Below are 21,482 nucleotides of genomic sequence, written 5' to 3'. Positions count from 1 at the left end.
GGTTTACTGAAATATCAGAAGTACATTATAACAAGTTTTTACATTCCAGTGTCTGCTACACATTGTTATAATGTAGTGTTACAGGTGAAGTTCATTTCAACAGGAAATCTGTTTTTATTTTAGAACCTGACTTTGTTGGAGCTTATGATGTCGGGGACTATGTCTACTTCTTCTTCAGAGAAAATGCTGTAGAACACATAAACTGTGGGAAAACAATCTATTCTCGGGTTGCACGAGTGTGTAAGGTAAGATAAGATATGAACAGAACTAATATTATTAAATAAATTATTAATGTCTTTATCAACTTTACTAGACAGCTGTTGAAGATTTCTACAAAATATTAGTGTGTTGTGTAGTTTAACATATGTTCAGGTATTAGTTTAAACAGTATCATGGTATATATTTGTTAGTAATTTAAACAGTATTACAGTGTGTGTTCAGCTATTAGTTTAAACAGTATCATGGTATATTTTTGTTAGTAATTTAAACAGTATTACAGTGTCTGTTCAGCTATTAGTTTAAACAGTATCATGGTATATTTTTGTTAGTAATTTAAACAGTATTACAGTGTATGTTCAGCTATTAGTCTGAATAGTATTATGATATGTTTTAGTCATTAATTTAAATAGTATTACAGTGCATGCTCAGCCATATGTCTAAATAGAATTATGTCATATGTTCAGCTATTAGTCTAAACAGTATTACAGTGTTGGTGCAGCCAGTAATTTGAACAATATTATGTTATGTATTCAGCCAGTAGTTTGAACAGTATTAGTTTGTGTTCAACCAGTAATTTGAACAATATCATATTTAGCCAGTACTTTGAACAATATTGTGTGTTCAGCCAGCAGATTAAACAATATTAACATGTGTATTCAGCCAGTAATTAAACAATATTTTAACTAGTATTACCGTATGTGTTTAGTCAGTAATTTCAATAATATTACAGTACATACTCAGCCAGTTGTTTTAACAGTCACTTTTATTGTGGTAATCTTAGGCAGTTCTCAAAAGCAGGCAGTTCCAAGTGTGTTAAACATCTTACCAACCATGTAACATAATGATTAACTGATGTTTAACAGTAATTATGAACTACATCATTAATATCATTTTAATCTATATTTTCACATGTCTGTCTGTGCTATAAAAGTTATTCTCACAGTTCTCTTGTTACTCCAGAAAGATACTGGTGGGAAAATATTCTTAACAAAAACTGGGCTTCATTTGTGAAAGCAAGACTCAACTGTTCCATTCCTGGAGAATTCCCTTTCTATTTCAGTGAAATACGTGAGTTCAAATGGTTAGGTTTTTTTATTGTATAAAAGCATAATATTCATGTTTTTATTTTGTTGTAGTGAAGTTTGTTAGTAAAGTTTTAATGTACAGTAGATGGCCTCTGTTTCCACTATTTTACAGAAATTAAAAAGTTGGATTTTAGTTGTTTTTAGTAAACTATATTTTACCAAATAGGTTTGTTTTTCTTTTTTTCACTGTGTAATTGACAAGACTTAAATTTCTTATATTTTAGTGAAATGAGTTAAGATTCAGTTGTTTATTTGTTATACAAGCCACTAGTTTCTAGTTTTCACTACCTTGTTGTTTTTTCAGAAAGCATTTATAAACTGCCCAATGATAACAGGAGATTCTTTGCCATTTTCACCACATCCATGTAAGCGTACATCCTATTTTGAGTTTATTGTATCATTTAATCTATCACATCTAAAGTTTAGTTCCACTGTTGTATGTATTACTCCCTAGTTCTAAATACTAGTTTTATTGTATCATTTAATCTATCACATCTAAAGTTTAGTTCCACTGTTGTCCATATTACTTTGTGGTTCTAAATACTAGTTTTATTGTATCGTTTAATCTATCACATCTAAAGTTTAGTTCCACTGTTATCCATATTACTTTGTGGTTCTAAATATTGTATAGTTTAATCTATCACATCTAAAGTTTAGTTCCACTGTTGTCCATATTACTTTGTGGTTCTAAATACTAGTTTTATTGTATAGTTTAATCTATCACATCTAAAGTTTAGTTCCACTGTTGTCCATATTACTTTCTGGTTCTAAATACTAGTTTTATTGTGTCATTTAATCTATCACATCTAAAGTTTAGTTCCACTGTTGTCCATATTACTTTGTGGTTCTAAATACTAGTTTTATTGTATCGTTTAATCTATCACATCTAAAGTTTAGTTCCACTGTTGTCCATATTACTTTGTGGTCTAAATACTAGTTTTATTGTATAGTTTAATCTATCACATCTAAAGTTTAGTTCCACTGTTGTCCATATTACTTTGTGGTTCTAAATACTAGTTTTATTGTATCATTTAATCTATCATGTCTAAAGTTTAGTTCCACTGTTGTCTGTATTACCCCTGGTTCTAAATACTAGTTTTATTGTATCGTTTAATCTATCACATCTAAAGTTTAGTTCCACTGTTGTCTGTATTACTCCCTTGTTATAAATATTAGTTTTATTGTATCGTTTAATCTATCACATCTAAAGTTTAGTTCCACTGTTGTGTGTATTACTCCCTTGTTATAAATATTAGTTCTATTGTATAATTTAATCTATCATATCTAAAGTTTAGTTCCACTGTTGTCCATGTTACTTTCTGGTTCTAAATACTAGTTTTATTGTATCATTTAATCTATCACATCTAAAGTTTAGTTCCACTGTTGTCTGTATTACTTTCTGGTTCTAAATACTAGTTTTATTGTATAGTTTAATCTATCATATCTAAAGTTTAGTTCCACTGTTGTCGATATTACTTTCTGGTTCTAAGTGCTACTTTTATTTTACTGCTATCATATTCTATCATATCGAAGGTTTAGTTCTCTCATTGCCTGAATTAGCCACAAGATTCAACTAACCTACATCTTTTGATTCTAGTATTAATCTAAAAGTCCTTTCTAAATCTCCTTAAATAAAATGTTTCTTGTCATTCGTTTTAGTAATGTTATGTAACAACAAAAACCTTCACCTAAAACCAGTAATGTTTAAAAACTTTAATTGAATAGTAAACTGTGGTATAATAAATGTTTGTAAGATTTACTTAGGGAAATGAAATGACTAGTTATTGTTTTGTTTTTCTAGGACTGGGTTAATTGGATCTGCCATATGTACGTACAGCCTAAGTTCCATTGAAGAAGCCTTAAACGGGAAATTTAAGGAACAGCCCACATCCTCATCAGCTTGGCTACCTGTCCTCAGTAGTAAGGTTCCTGAACCACGCCCTGGCTTGTGCGTGAATGACACACAGACCCTACCTGATGCTGTTCTCAATTTCATAAGAAGTCACCCTCTGGTGGACTCCGTGGTACCCACGATGGCAGAAAACCAATATATTTCACAAAGGATGTTATATTTAGGCAACTAATAGTTCACAACATAGAGGTAGATGGCATTGAATACACAACCTTCTATGCTGGAACAAGTAAGTTTCAACAAACAGTAGAGGTGTGTTGTAATCTGCACACAGCAGGACAGATGTAGATATTTATCTCATAATTAATAGATAAAGGTCTTACACTAGGTGAAAAAACACATTCAGAAGTAAGTACTAGAGTTAACATGCACTAAAGTAAAGGATCTTTTAGGCTTAGTATACCAACAAAACCAATTCTTAGACATCTTACATTAAGTGGAAGAACTAGTATATTTCTTCCTTCTCCCATGAAATAATAATTCTAAATACATCTGTATTTATGTTTTACTTAGAAACAGGATTTATTTATAAACTGGTTGAATGGCATGATAGGACAGGACAACCTCACTCGAATCTTGTAGATGTGTTTGATGTCACAGTTCCAGAACCAATAGATGCAATGCAAATTTCAAGCAAGGTAAGTTTATTATACTGATGCTGTCTACCACTTATAAAAGTTAAGAAACGTTTTATTTGTACTTTATTATACGTTTACAATACCAAAGTTGTTTCTAATAAACATGTATATTCTAAATATATACTTTAATCAAATAACATACCAAGAGCAATTACATGAACAAGGTTACTGATACAACTGTAAGAAACAACATGGTGTTAATGAAGATTACTGATACAACTGTAAGAAACAACAAGGTGTTAATGAATGTTACTGATACAACTGTAAGAAACAACACGGTGTTAATGAATGTTACTGATAAAACTGTAAGAAACAACACTGTGTTGATAAATGTTACCGATACAACAGTAAGAAACAACACTGTGTTGATAAATGTTACCGATACAACAGTAAGAAACAACACTGTGTTGATAAATGTTACCGATACAACTGTAAGAAACAACAAGGTGTTAATGAATGTTACTGATACAACTGTAAGAAACAACAAGGTGTTAATGAATGTTACTGATACAACTGTAAGAAACAACAAGGTGTTAATGAATGTTACTGATACAACTGTAAGAAACAACACGGTGTTAATGAATGTTACCGATACAACTGTAAGAAACAACAAGGTGTTAATGAATGTTACTGATACAACTGTAAGAAACAACATGGTGTTAATGAATGTTACTGATACAACTGTAAGACCACTCAGGCCTGATTCAGCACAGAGACCAAAATGTAGTGTTCAATGAAAACAGAACAAGTCCATGGAAATCTGTCAGAAGTCGTGATCTCCAGAGGTTGTTTTTTTGAACAGTAACAATTTCTAGACTTAACACCACTGTTTTGAAGTGATATTGAATTTAGTTACTTACTTAAATTCCACTCATATCTGTTTTATAGTTCAATCAATCTATCAGAATCTTGGTGTCCTCATGTCTTTCAGTATGTATAAATATTTTTAAAGTTTGCTTATCAGAGAATGTTAACAGTACTTTCTTTTCTTGTCTCTAGCACAACTCTCTGTATATAGCCTCCAATTCTGCAGTGCAACAAATCAGCTTAGTAATGTGTCAAAGTCGTCATCCAAACTGTCTTCAGTGTGTCCGAGATCCGCACTGTGGTTGGGACAAGGAACTAAACCTGTGTAAACCTTATGTTCGAGGGTAAAAACACTTGACTTGTCCTAGCAATTTAGTTAGTCAAATATGGATTGCAGTCACGTATATACCTTTCTGAACTATAATGAAGCTAGACTGCAGGTTTATTGATTTTGTCAGATTTTAAGGTATTACATGGAACAAGTTGGTTAAAATAGCAACCAAAGTGACCACTCAGGGTAAAAACACTTGACTTGTCCTAGCAATTTAGTTAGTCAAATATGGACTGCAGTCACATATATACCTTTCTGAACTATATTCAAGCCAGACTGCAGGTTTATTGATTTTGTCAGATTTTAAGGTATTACATGGAACAAGTTGGTTAAAATAGCAACCAAAGTGACCACTCAGGGTAAAAACACTTGACTTGTCCTAGCAATTTAGTTAGTCAAATATGGACTGCAGTCACGTATATACCTTTCTGAACTATATTCAAGCTAGATTGCAGGTTTATTGGTTTTGTCAGATTTTATTACATGGAACAAGTTGGTTAAAATAACAACCAAAGTGACTGGAAGGATTAATATATATAATCATAAAATAATCTACTGTTGGTTGAAACTTCATCCTAACCTTTACTTGTAACCTTCATGGTTTCAGTAATCCCTTAACTGTATCTTCACAGATTACTTCAAGACGTCACTCGTGCAACCAAGAATATTTGTTTCAACTGTAAGTAATATCACCTCATGTCCCATTATCAGAATTACTATACATAGTTTTACAATTAAGTACTTATAAATATCTCCAGATATTTAATTCAGAAGTATACCTAATGCTATCATATTAACTTCCACAGAAAGTATAACATAAGTGTTCTGTGTTATAAAACCAAAATTAATAATAATAGTAAAAAACGTTATTACAACAGAAGTTGTTTTTATTTAATTACACACTTTTTGTTTTGTTTTACAATTTCTTTGGTGTATTAACACAAACCAAAACTGACAGTACAAAGTTTTAAACACATTAAATAAGTAAATTCAAATCGAATATTTAACATGCAGTTATACAGTATGCTTTTAACATGTTAAGTAATAGAGATTATTGTTCAAATAATTAACTGTTACCTACAAACTTTTCGTTACAACATGTAGCAGTTACTTATTTGCACAATGGCCTTTACACTTTAATATGTTAAAAACATACTGTACAAATACACATTATAGAAATACTTAAACCTTTGTACTGAAAGTTTAGTTTCTCATTTAGTGAATGCACCTGAAGAACCCGTAAAGTTAAATGTTGTGTTTAATGAAATAACAACATCTTGGTGTTACAAGACTGTTGATTAATTCTAGTATTAATATGTCTTCTATAACCAGTATACACTACAGAAATTAAATAACAATCTAACTTGTTGTGTAACACAATGATGTAGGTGGTATAGATGCTATTCTAATGTGAAACACGTATATTGTAATGATGTAGTTCAGACAGATGTTGCACTAACATGAAACTGTTATATAATGTAATGATATGCAGCTGGTACAGGTGTAATTCTAACATGAAACATTTATATAATGTAATGATGCAGCTGGTACAGGTGTTATTCTAACATGAAACATTTATATAATGTAATGATGCAGCTGGTACAGGTGTAATTCTAACATGAAACATTTATATAATGTAATGATGCAGCTGGTACAGGTGTTATTCCAAAATGAAACATTTATATAATGTAATGATGCAGCTGGTACAGGTGTTATTCTAACATGAAACATTTATATAATGTAATGATGCAACTGGTACAGGTGTTATTCTAACAGGAAATATTTATATAATGTAATGATGCAGCTGGTACAGGTGTTATTCTAACAGGAAATATTTATATAATATAATGATGCAGCTGGTACAGGTGTTATTCTAACAGGAAACATTTATATAATATAATGATGCAGCTGGTACAGGTGTTATTCCAAAATGAAACATTTATATAATGTAATGATGCAGCTGGTACAGGTGTTATTCTAACATGAAACATTTATATAATATAATGATGCAGCTGGTACAGGTGTTATTCTAACAGGAAACATTTATATAATATAATGATGCAGCTGGTACAGGTGTTATTCTAACAGGAAACATTTATATAATATAATGATGCAGCTGGTACAGGTGTTATTCTAACAGGAAACATTTATATAATGTAATGATGCAACTGGTACAGGTGTTATTCTAACAGGAAATATTTATATAATGTAATGATGCAGCTGGTACAGGTGTTATTCTAACAGGAAAAATTTATATAATGTAATGATGCAGCTGGTACAGGTGTTATTCTAACAAGAAGCACTGTTATATAATGTAATGATGCAGCTGGTACAGGTGTTATTCTAACAAGAAGCACTGTTATATAATGTAATGATGCAGCTGGTACAGGTGTTATTCTAACAGGAAATATTTATATAATGTAATGATGCAGCTGGTACAGGTGTTATTCTAACATGAAACTTTTATATAATGTAATGATGCAGCTGGTACAGGTGTTATTCTGACAGGAAATATTTATATAATATAATGATGCAGCTGGTACAGGTGTTATTATAACATGAAACTTTTATATAATGTAATGATGCAGCTGGTACAGGTGTTATTCTAACAGGAAATATTTATATAATGTAATGATGCAGCTGGTACAGGTGTTATTCTAACAGGAAATATTTATATAATGTAATGCTGCAGCTGGTACAGGTGTTATTCTAACAGGAAATATTTATATAATGTAATGATGCAGCTGGTACAGGTGTGATTCTAACATGAAACATTTATATAATGTAATGATGCAGCTGGTAGAGGTGTTATTCTAACAGGAAATATTTATATAATGTTATGATGCAGCTGGTACAGGTGTTATTCTAACATGAAACTTTTATATAATGTAATGATGCAGCTGGTACAGGTGTTATTCTGACAGGAAATATTTATATAATATAATGATGCAGCTGGTACAGGTGTTATTCTAACAGGAAATATTTATATAATGTAATGATGCAGCTGGTACAGGTGTTATTCTAACAAGAAGCACTGTTATATAATGTAATGACATAGTTGCTACAGATGTTATTCTAACATGAAAATGATGTGTATGGTTTAAGAAATGTTTAATGACAATACTTTGTAGATATCACTTGGTATATGTACATTCTCTAGTAAGAAACTTGTCCTGCAAACAAAGCTCTCCCCTAATTTATAAAGTTATGGTACCACACAAGGTTTTTTACTACTCTACAATGATACAAACAAAAATTATACAACTACCAATAAATATTAATTAATGTGGATTTATTGGCTTGTGTGAGAACAGTATCCTTTGGAACTAAAGAGACAAATTTAAATACAGTTCACACTGTTCTTTTTTGACCAAAAAGGGGAGAGAAAAAAATCACTTGTGGTCCACTGGGGCCAGAGTGTCCATCTTTCGTGTCCAATACACCGACATCAACAGGAAGTATTAGGCTTAGGACCAGTAGAATGGTACCACTACAGGCAGGACAAAGGAAAGTATCAGATAATATCCCAAAAAAAGACGTACATTCATTCTTCTGACCTCGGACTAGTCATCATGTCCATTGGAAATGACCAAATAGGCCAATATTACTGTAAAGTTGATGGCACCAAGCTCTGTAGTTACAACATCACAATTGATATCAGTAAGTAGTCATTAAAAAGTCTTCTACAAGGACTACAGTATTAGTTGTAACACATTTCTAAGTTTATTAGTCAATTCTTTCTAAAGATTACAGTATTAAGTTGTGCTTGAAAGTAAAGTAAGTACAAAGTAGTTCATGAAAGGTTGATGTATGTTCAAGAATGTATGATACTGGTTAAATTCACCACAATGTCATCTTTTGTTTTTAAGGACACAATAATAGATGAAAGTGCTTCATTCCACACTTGTGGAATATGCATGTATCCCACGATTCACTAAATATTTCAGAAAACATTGACATCTGAGGGTTAATATTCTACTTTACATTTTCTCTACAGTCCTGTATTTCACCCTCAGAGCACACCTTAACTGGTTTTCTCCACAGTCCTGTAATTCACCTCACAGCACACCTTAACTGGTGTTCTCTACAGTCCTGTAATTCACCTCACAGCACACCTCAACTAGTTTTCTCTACAGTCCTGTAATTCACCCTCACAGCACATCTTAACTGGTTTTCTCTACAGTCCTGTATTTCACCCTCACAGCACACCTTAACTGGTGTTCTCTACAGTCCTGTTATTCACCTCACAGCACACCTTAACTGGTGTTCTCTACAGTCCTGTAATTCACCTCACAGCACACCTCAACTGGTTTTCTCTACAGTCCTGTAATTCACCCTCACAGCACATCTTAACTGGTTTTCTCTACAGTCCTGTATTTCACCCTCACAGCACACCTTAACTGGTGTTCTCTACAGTCCTGTAATTCACCCTCACAGCACACCTTAACTGGTGTTCTCTACAGTCCTGTAATTCACCTCACAGCACACCTTAACTGGTGTTCTCTACAGTCCTGTAATTCACCCTCACAGCACACCTTAACTGGTGTTCTCTACAGTCCTGTAATTCACCCTCACAGCACACCTTAACTGGTGTTCTCTACAGTCCTGTAATTCACCCTCACAGCACACCTTAACTGGTGTTCTCTACAGTCCTGTAATTCACCCTCACAGCACACCTTAACTGGTGTTCTCTATAGTCCTGTAATTCACCCACACAGCACATCTCAACTGGTTTTCTCTACAGTCCTGTAATTCACATTAAAGTACATATTGTTTTTCATACCGAGTCCTGTAATTCACCCTCACAGCACATATTGTCTTTTTATACAGAGTCCTGTAATTCACCATCACAGTATGAATATCAGAAAATATATTCTGACTGGTGCAATGAGTTTGAAAAATATAAAACTGCAATGAAAATATGGCAGAGAAACCATGTGGTAAGTAAGTTTGACCATGTGGCAAGTAAGTTAAACCATGTTAGAAGTAGATTAAACCATGTGGTAAGTTCATTTAATGTTTTTGTTTTAACAGTTAAGAAAATCTAATGATTTGTGTCTTTACTGTATTCCTGGCAAGTTTTGAACTGTTTATAGAGTAAGAAACTCAAATAAAAACAAACAATCTGTAAAAATTAAAAACTTGTACGTGAAGTAAAGAAGAATTCTACCTTAGTTTTTATTTTTAAAAAATCGATATTGTATAAATTAAAATGTCAATTTATACTGTCATCTACTGTTAATTTGTTTTGCAAGTTTTGTTAAATATTATTAATTTGAAGATTAATTTCTTTTAAAACTATTATATGTGTCCTACTATAGTGATGTGTTTTACTATATTCATTCTTTGTGATCATTACAAAGATTTTAAAAATTCTGACAATCATATTTCTTTAAATATTAACTTATTTACTTTAATATTTAAAGTTTCTGACACCTTGCACTCATTCAGTATAGTGTAATGTGATTAGAATACGACTTTGTTAGACATTTGAATATCTAACATGCTCTATGATGTTTGGTATGAACCACCGACAGGTGTTAGATGTGTCAGAACAATGTATTGGGTTGAGGAATAATTCGTGAGCGTTTTTTCAAGTTAACAAAATATATTCATAAATGAAACACTTTCGCAAAATATTTCATGTCATTTGGTAGATAATTTTTTGCTCTAATAGATGGTGTGTTTGATTTTCATATGTCTTTAATTTTGCTTTCATTTTCAGCTCATTAAATGGAATGTCAAGTGGACAAAATCGAGCATTTTCAACACCATCTGCTTTTCGTGATTTAATTTCTTGCAATTTCGTTTAAAACAATGCATACTATATACCTAGGTATTACATGAAATAAAGTATCATAATAAATGTTTTGGGTGTAATGTGTTCATGCATTGAAGTATTGTATAGTCTTGCATGTAATGTTTGAATGAAATTATTTAAAAACGCTCAGGAATTATTCCTCAACCTAATACATTTTTGTACTACCACATACTCCTGAATACACTGTTCTGAGGATAGTGTTCATTCTTTTTAAAACTAGTTTAATAAAAATGAGATTTGTATATGATTACACAGTACATTTGTTGTTGTTTTTCTAGAAATGCCAGAATCCACATCCAAACGATGTTACTTACCATGCAGATACACGACATCTATGATAGAACCAGGACAAATAACTTGTCAATAAAGAAACAATTTCATACGAACTGAGTGCTGAAAAAGAAGACTTCATTTTATATTGGTGAGTCCAATGAAGTGAAACTACAGACATAAACTGTGAGAGTGATCCCAGTCAGACCAACAGAAAGAACAATGGAAAGATTCCAACCAACGACAAAGGTACAAGATACAGCAAACCCATGTGCCAACATATTGTTCACAAATATTTACCTACATTAAGATTATCTGTAGTTACTGATAACTGTTTCAGATAATGTCTAACTATATTTTATTATGTCTAAAGACAATAATAATACTGTAGACAAACTAGGACAACATGAATAGAACAATAAATCCCTACTAAAGACAATACTATTGTAGTCAAACTAGAACAACATAAATAGAACAATAAATACTTACTCAGGACAATAATACTGCACATAAACTAGGACAACATGAATAGAACAATAAATACTTACTCAAGACAATGATACTGCACACAAACTAGAACAGCATGAATAGAACAATAAATACTTACTCAGGACAATAATACTGCACACAAACTAGAACAACATAAATAGAACAATAAATACTTAGTCAGGACAATAATACTGCACACAAACTAGGACAACATGAATAGAACAATAAATACTTACTCAGGACAATAATACTGCACACAAACTAGGACAACATGAATAGAACAATAAATACTTACTCAGGACAATAATATTGCACACAAACTAGGACAACATGAATAGTACAATAAATACTTACTTAGGACAATAATACTGCACACAAACTAGGACAACATAAATAGAACAATAAATACTTACTCAGGACAATAATACTGCACACACACTAGAACAACATAAATAGAACAATAAATACTTACTCAGGACAATGATACTGCACACAAACTAAAACAACATAAATAGAACAATAAATAATTACTCAGGAAATATTACTGCACACAAACTAGGACAACATAACTAGAACAATAAATACTTACTCAGGACAATAATACTGCACACAAACTAGGACAACATAAATAGAACAATTAATACTTACTCAGGACAATAATACTGCACACAAACTAGGACAACATGAATAGAACAATAAATACTTACTTAGGACAATAATACTGCACACAAACTAGGACAACATAAATAGAACAATAAATACTTACTCAGAACAATAAAACTGCACACAAACTAGAACAACATAAATAGAACAATAAATACTTATTCAGGACAATAATACTGCACACAAACAAGAACAACATAAATAGAACAATAAATACTTACTCAAAACAATGATACTGCACACAAACTAGGACAACATATATAGAACAATAAATAATTACTCAGGACAATAATACTGCACACAAACTAGGACAACATAAATAGAACAATATATACTTACTCAGGGCAATAATACTGCACACAAACTAGGACAACATGAATAGTACAATAAATACTTACTTAGGACAATAATACTGCACACAAACTAGGACAACATAAATAGAACAATAAATGCTTACTCAGAACAATAATACTGCACACAAACTAGGACAACATGAATAGAACAATAACTACTTACTCAGGACAATAATACTGCACACAAACTTGGACAACATAAATAGAACAATAAATACTTACTCAGGACAATAATACTGCATACAAACTAGGACAACATAAATAGAACAATAAATACTTATTCAGGACAATAATACTGCACACAAACTTGGACAACATAAATAGAACAATAAATACTTACTCAGGACAGTAATACTGCACACAAACTAGGACAATATGAACAGAACAATAAATACTTATTCAGGCCAATGATACTGCACACAAACTAGAACAACATAAATCGAACAATAAATACTGACTCAGAACAATGATACTGCACACAAACTAGGACAACATGAGTAAAACAATAAATACTTACTCAGGACAATAATACTGCACACAAACTAGGACAACATGAATAGAACAATAATACTGCACACAAACTAGAACAACATAAATAGAACAATAAATACTTATTCAGGCCAATGATACTGCACACAAACTAGAACAACATAAATCGAACAATAAATACTGACTCAGAACAATGATACTGCACACAAACTAGGACAACATGAATAAAACAATAAATACTTACTCAGGACAATAATACTGCACACAAACTAGGACAACATGAATAGAAAAATAATACTGCACACAAACTAGAACAACATAAATAGAACAATAAATACTTACTCAGGACAATGATACTGCACACAAACTAGGACAACATAAATAGAACAATAAATAATTACTCAGGAAATATTACTGCACACAAACTAGGACAACATAAATAGAACAATAAATACTTACTCAGGACAATAATACTGCACACAAACTAGGACAACATGAATAGAACAATAAATACTTACTTGGGACAATAATACTGCACACAAACTAGGACAACATAAATAGAACAATAAATACTTACTCAGGACCATAATATTGCACACAAACTAGGACAACATAAATAGAACAATAAATACTTACTCAGAACAATAAAACTGCACACAAACTAGAACAACATAAATAGAACAATAAATACTTATTCAGGACAATAATACTGCACACAAACTAGAACAACATAAATAGAACAATAAATACTTACTCAGGATAATAATATTGCACACAAACTAGGACAACATGAATAGTACAATAAATACTTATTTAGGACAATAATACTGCACACAAACTAGGACAACATAAATAGAACAATAAATACTTACTCAGGACAATAATACTGCACACACACTAGAACAACATAAATAGAACAATAAATACTTACTCAGGACAATGATACTGCACACAAACTAGGATAACATGAATAGAACAATAAATACTTACTCAGGACAATAATACTGCACACAAACTAGGACAACATGAATAGAACAATAAATACTTACTTAGGACAATAATACTGCACACAAACTAAGACAACATAAATAGAACAATAAATGCTTACTCAGGACAATAATACTGCACACAAACTAGGACAACATGAATAGAACAATAAATACTTACTCAAAACAATAATACTGCACACAAACTAGGACAACATAAATATAACAATAAATACTTACTCAGGACAATAATACTGCACACAAACTAGGACAACATGAATAGAACAATAAATACTTACTCAGGACAATAATACTGCACACAAACTAGGACAACATGAATAGTACAATATATTCTTATTATATTACCTTACTCAGTACAAAGCACAACACTGTATAAAGGTTTTTATCCACCTCATGTTCAGTGACCAATAAACATGTTTATTGTTTCTTCACATTTAAAAGTGATAAACTCATCTTCTGGTTTTCTTATCAAGTGATTCTAATATTCCAAGTTGTAATTCCTCCTGGAGAATGGTGAGGAACAAACTTAAAGTAGGTACAATATTCAATTAGACAGTGGTAGTTAATACTGCTGGTATTGTAGGTATTAGATGTATCCTTCTTCCACTGTCTCTCTGGTGTCATGAACTCCCATATCATCAGTGAAATGTTTAATGAATGATGTTTGTCTTGAAAAGTCTTTTTCAGCTACATCCCACTTTCATGAAAACATTTGTTTACCATCCTGTCGTAAACATTTTAAACCTGTGTATTATGGGAAATACGTTGGCAACACTTTGTTTAACAATGTTCATTTGGTTAAGAATTTTCTACAGTTTTAAAATGGTAAATATCCCAACTTAGAGTTTACTGTTAAAAGTAACAAACTAATTGTTATTCATTCATGTCTTCAATAACCGGGATGTAATTACCACAACAACATATCAAAAATACATTTCTGTAGTTTGAAAGTTTTGTTCCCTCAATCTTTAAAAAAAAACTTGTTAAAAATGTGCTGTAAAGTGTGTTTAATATATCAGGATTTTAAAACACAGAACTGAAAAACACTGAAGAATTGCTTAACCCTTTCAGCACTGAATAACAACTTTTAATGTTTGGCATGGCACTGAATATATATTTTTGATACTTCAACTAATTATGGTATCAGAACTAAAAGCATGATATCTTGGTAATAACTCAACAAAAGTCCCTGAAATATTCAGTGGTTGTACCCAATACTATATATGTTAAATTCAATACATAAGAATAACAGGTATAAAGGAAGACACCCTGATACACAAAGTGCCAGGTAAAACACAATAATTTATTATAAATTGTATAGAACAGCCCATTGATAGTCTGTGTGCTTATGATATATCTCATGGTAAAAAGCACATGGGGAGATTGCACTGTTTGCAGAAATAATTAGTCTGCTTTCATTTCCATCCAGCTGTGTATCTATCGCTGCAAACAGTAGAATCAGGTTTGTGTTTTTTGTCCTCATATTGTCCAATACTATGTCTTTCCAACAAGCTGACCTTTATCAGTACTTGGTCTTCGTTTCCGTTTGGCTTTGCTGACATGTCCCTCCAGCAAATTTTGAATAATCTGTTCTCTGAACAGTCTTGGAGATACTGGTTTTCACCGTTGCTCTTGCAATCTGCACAATATATTATATATCTGTTAACAAGAACTAGCCTTGGTCAGTCAGTTTATCCAATAAGTTATATGACCCTAACTACACCATGTTCTTACCTAAAGCGGAACAGATTCCAGGCCACACCTTCATTATCACTCTCATCTGTTACAAGTAAGCTTTCATTATCATCTGGCTCACACTCTTTGTCACTCTCTTCATTGTTACAAATAATATCGATTACTTCTTTAGTGGTATAAGCTGTTCCTCTCAGCATTGTAACAACGTTACAAGTATCAACAGAATATGCAAGGAAGGCGTCTTCTAAAACAATGAACAGTATGATCTACACAGGCTAGAAAACAAAGAAATCACATGACCTCCAGTTTAAATACCTGCTGGGAATCCCAAGTAAACAATAAATACACATGGTTCTAGCCTCAAGTGGGTCTACAGGCCTGTGTGATTATGATGATTAGCCAAGAGGGTATGTTGTTTACATCTTGTCGATGAAGATCGCCTGTCGTGCTGAGTCTTCAAGTCCACTGCGTCGCCAACTTCGCCAAAAGGGTTAAAAAAAATTGTTTTTCCATTGTTACTCTAATTAGAATAATCCACCAAAAACAGAAACTAAATATCCTATATGTTATTACACAAAATAACTTTAAATACACTCTTTTCAATAACAATTTAACACATTTAAAAGTTTATCACACAATTTTATCCACTAGTTGATTTTAAACATAGATATAGATACTTCAAATATTAAAGAGACAAACAACATAACAAGACACAACCATGGAAATGTTGGTCAAGCCACAAGGAGAATACAGTTAAATAAAATAAAACCAACAATACCAGCAGTATTACTAACCAGTGTCTAATTTTCTCTGCATCAGTCTCCATTCTTGAGAAGAACTTCAACTTGAAATGTTAGAATCACTTTACTCAGATAAAAAGAACAGAACATAAATCAGCTTTGCAGACAAACTTTGTCTACAACTAAACAATAACAACCACTTCATGCTTGACTTATTAATTATGATGAGTAAACACTGAAATGAACAGTAGGGACCAGTTCACTTTTGTTTATTCATCAGGAACACTGCTGAATTCATTTTTCACACAAATATACTGCATACAGTTTTGCCACACAGAAGGTCACTAACTGTAGACTACAACAGATATTTCTCCCCAATGTAAATAACTACAGGTTCAAGATAGTACTAATGAGGTTTGTGCATAATGGACGTTCAAACTGTGCATTCAAACTACCATCACCAGAAGAACATTTAATTAAGAACTGTAGCTCTAATTAAGATCTAAATTTCTCAATTATTACTCAGAGACGCTGTTTGTGGCGACATCCACTCAAATGGATTATGGAGAAATTTGAGTAACAATCTCTCAAGAGACTGAGCCGTTGATGTTCAAACAAATTTTGTGCTGAAGGACTTGTGAAACAGATGTATCAGAAAACATTTTCTTGAACCCTGAAGAGATGTGTGCCTAGTGTTACTGATATCTTCTAAGTTAAAACACCAGTTAATTCTTAAAGACAAAAAAGGTCTGTTCACTATTAGTCATATGTAAAATAAAATTATTGAACAGATATATCTCCTCACATTATTCATATATCAATATGTGTACAGGATTTTCGTTTATACAGGCAATATAGAAAAGTAAACAGCTATTTGATGAACATTTGTCATCTTTGCTCAAGTTACACATGAAACAACGACCAGTAATATTATAATTCAATCTTTAAACATGCAATAACAATGATAAAATCTTCCAACTTAAATATACCATTCAAATGCCAGATATGGATGGATTGGCATAAAAGTAAAGGTTAAACTTTTACACACATAAAAATTACACTAACTCCCAGCTTTCACAAATGCAATACTTAGACTAAAGTTTTAATGTATAAACTTACACATGCAATAACCAGACTACGATATTTCACATGAAAAACAATTAATATAACAGTAACAATTGAACTTTTACACATGCAACAACCAGAATAAGATGTTCTACATAAAATCAATAAGAATAAGAATAACAATTCAACTTTTACACATGCAACAAGCAGAATAAGATGTTCTACATAAAATCAATTAAAATAAGAATAACAATTCAATGTTTACACATGCAACAACCAGAATAAGATGTTCTATAGAAAATTTATTGCAATAACAATAGCAATTAAACTTTTACACATGCAACAACCAGAATAAGATGTTCTACATAAAATCAATTACAATAAGAATAACAATTCAACTTTTACACTGCAACAAGCAGAATAAGGTGTTCTACATAAAATCAATTAGAATAAGAATAACAATTCAACTTTTACACATGCAACAACCAGAATAAGATGTTCTACATAAAATCAATTACAATAAGAATAACAATTCAATGTTTACACATGCAACAACCAGAATAAGGTGTTCTACATAAAATCAATAAGAATAAAAAAACAATTAAACTTTTATACATGCAACAACCAGAATAAGATGTTATACATAAAATCAATTAGAATCAACAACTGTTACACATGCAACAACCAGACTAAGGTGTTCTGCATCAAACCAATTACAATAAGAATAACAATTCAACTTTTATACATGCAACAACCAGAATAAGATGTTCTACATAAAAACAATTACAATAAGAATAACAATTCAACTTTTACACAAGAAACAACCAGAAAAAGATGTTCTACATAAAATCAATTAGAATAAAAAAAAACAATTCAACTTTTACACATGCAACAACCACAATAAGGTGTTCTACATAAAATCAATTAGAATAAAAAAACAATTCATCTTTTACACATGCAACAACCAGAAAAAGATGTTCTGCATCAAATCAATTATAATAAGAATAAATAATTCAACTTTTACACATGCAACAACCAGAAGAAAGTGTTCTACATAAAATCAATTTGAATAAGAAAACAATTCAACTTTTACACATCCAACAACCAGAATAAGGTGTTCTACATAAAAACAATTTCAATAAAAATAAGAATTCAATGTTTACACATGCAACAACCAGAATAAGATGTTCTACATAAAATCAATTAAAATAAGAATAACAATTCAATGTTTACACATGCAACAACCAGAATAAGATGTTCTACATAAAATCAATTACAATAAGAATAACAATTCAACTTTTACACAAGCAACAACCAGAATAAGGTGTTGTACATAAGAAATATTACAATATGAATAACAATTCAACTTTTACACATGCAACAAAAGACTAAGGTGTTCTACATAAAAACAATTACAATACGAATAACAATTCAACTTTACATATGCAACAAACAGAATAAAGTGTTCCACATAAAATGGATTAGAATAAGAAAAACAATTTAATATTTACACATTCAACAACCAGAATAAGATGTTCTGCATAAAATCAATTACAATAATAAGAATAAAATTAAACTTTTACACATGCAAACACCAGAATAAGGTGTTCTACAAAAAGATCAATTAGAATAAAAAAAAAAAATTCAACTTTTACACATGCAACAACCAGACTAAGATGTTCTACATAAAAATCAATTAGAATAAGAAAAACAATTTAATATTTACACATTCAACAACCAGAATAAGATGTTCTGCATAAAATCAATTACAATAAGAATAAAATTCAACTTTTACACATGCAACCACCAGAGTAAGGTGTTCTACATAAAAAAACAATTACAATAAATATAACAATTCAACTTTTACACATGGCACAACCGAAATAAGGTGTTCTATATAAAATCAATTACAATAAGAATAACAATTCAACTTTTACACATGCAACAACCAGAATAAGGTGTCCTACAAAAAAAATCAATTAGAATAGAAAAACAATTCAACTTTTCTACATGCAAGAACCAGAATAAGGTGTTCTATATAAAAACAATTACAATTCAACTTTACACGTGCAAAAAACGAGACTAAGATGTTTTACATAAAATCAATTAGAATAAGGATAAAAATTCAACTTTTACACGTGCAAGAACGAGACTAAGATGTTTACATAAAAAATCAATTAGAATAAGGATAAAAATTCAACTTTACACATACGTACAACAACAAGAAAGAGATGTTCTGTATAAAATCAATTACAATAAGAATAAAAATTCAACTTTTACACATGCAACAACCAGAATAAAATGTTACACCATTAATTAGAATAAAAAAAACAATTCAACTCTTTATACATGCAACAAATCCAGAATAATGTGTTCTACATAAAACAATTTCAATAAATATAACATTTTCAACTTTTACACATGGCACAAACTGGAATAAGGTGTTCTACATAAAATCAATTAGAATAAGAATAACAATTCAACTTTACACATGGCACAACCGAAATAAGGTGTTCTACATAAAATCACTACAAAAGAATAACAATTCAACTCTTTACAACAATGTACACACAAACCAGAATAAGAATGTTCTACATAATAATCAATTATAATAGGAAAACAATTCAACTTTTCTACATGCAAGAACCAGACTAAGATGTTCTACATAAAATCAAGTAGAATAAGAAAAACAATTTAATGTTTACACATTCAACAACTAGAATAAGATGTTCTGCATAAAATCAATTACAATCAGAATAAATAAAATTCAACTTTTACACATGCAAACCACCAGACTAGGTGTTCTACATAAAAACAATTACAATAAATATAACAATTCACCTTTTTTTACACATGGCAAAATCAGGAATAAGGTGTTCTACATAAAATAAATTACAATAAGAATAACAATTCAACTTTTACACATGCAACAACCAGAAAGAGATGTTCTGCATAAAATCAATTATAATAAGAATAACAATTCAATGTTTACACATCTCACAAACCAGAAAAAGTTGTTCCACATAAAAATCAATTAGAATAAGAAAAAACAATTCAATGTTTACACATAGAATAACCAGAATAAGATGTTCCACATAAAAATAAATTACAATAAGAATAACAATTAAACTTCTACACATACAACAACAAGAATAAAAATGTTCTACATAAAATCCCAGAATAAGGAAAACAATTCAATGTTTACACATAGAACAAATCCAAAATAAGGTGTTCGATGATAAAAACAAGTAGAATCTAGAAATAAGAATTCACAACTTCTACACAAGCAACAACCAGAAAAGGTGTTCTACATAAAATCAATTAGAATCAACCACTTTTACATGCAACAACGAGACTAAGATGTTCTACATAAAAACAATTACAATAAGAATAACAATTCAACATTTATACATGCAACAATCAGACTAAGGTGTTCTACATAAAATCAATTAAAATCAGAATAACAATTCAACTTTTACACATGCAACAACCAGAAAGAGATGTTCTGCATAAAATCAATTACAAAAAAATAACAATTCAATGTTTACATGCAACACCAAGAATAAGTTGTTCTACATAAAATCAATTACAATAAGAATAACAATTCAATGTTTACATATCAAACAACCAGAAAAGAGTTGTTCTACATAAAATCAATTAGAATAAGAAAAAAAAAATTCAATGTTTACACATACAACAACCAGAATAAGGTGTTCTACATAAAATCAATTACAATAAAATAACAATTAAACTTCTACAATCCAACAACCAGAATAAGGTGTTCTACATAAAATCAATTACAGGAATAGACAATTGAAATTTTAGACATGCAACAACCAGACTAAGATGTTCTATATAAAATCAATTAGAATGAATGAGACTAACAATTCAACTTTTA

The 21,482-nt window shown here is 30.8% G+C and overlaps 1 pseudogene across 1 annotated transcript in view; it reads left to right on the top strand.

Moving 5' to 3' along the window:
* Window positions 1-11,524, top strand: part of LOC143246818 (semaphorin-2A-like) — a 45,152-nt pseudogene extending 33,628 nt beyond the window's left edge. The window contains exons 6-15 of the transcript XR_013026175.1: window positions 124-245; window positions 1,180-1,287; window positions 1,609-1,669; window positions 3,106-3,445; window positions 3,730-3,854; window positions 4,854-5,005; window positions 5,625-5,671; window positions 8,371-8,652; window positions 9,823-9,932; window positions 11,092-11,524. The product of XR_013026175.1 is annotated as a semaphorin-2A-like (transcript). The remainder of the gene's footprint in view (window positions 1-123; window positions 246-1,179; window positions 1,288-1,608; window positions 1,670-3,105; window positions 3,446-3,729; window positions 3,855-4,853; window positions 5,006-5,624; window positions 5,672-8,370; window positions 8,653-9,822; window positions 9,933-11,091) is intronic.
* Window positions 11,525-21,482: the final 9,958 nt, after the last annotated feature.

Source organism: Tachypleus tridentatus, chromosome 3 (assembly GCF_004210375.1).
Source record: "Tachypleus tridentatus isolate NWPU-2018 chromosome 3, ASM421037v1, whole genome shotgun sequence".
Taxonomy (NCBI): domain Eukaryota; kingdom Metazoa; phylum Arthropoda; class Merostomata; order Xiphosura; family Limulidae; genus Tachypleus; species Tachypleus tridentatus.
Note: the sequence above shows the minus strand (reverse complement) of the source record. Positions and strands in the feature narration are given on the sequence as shown.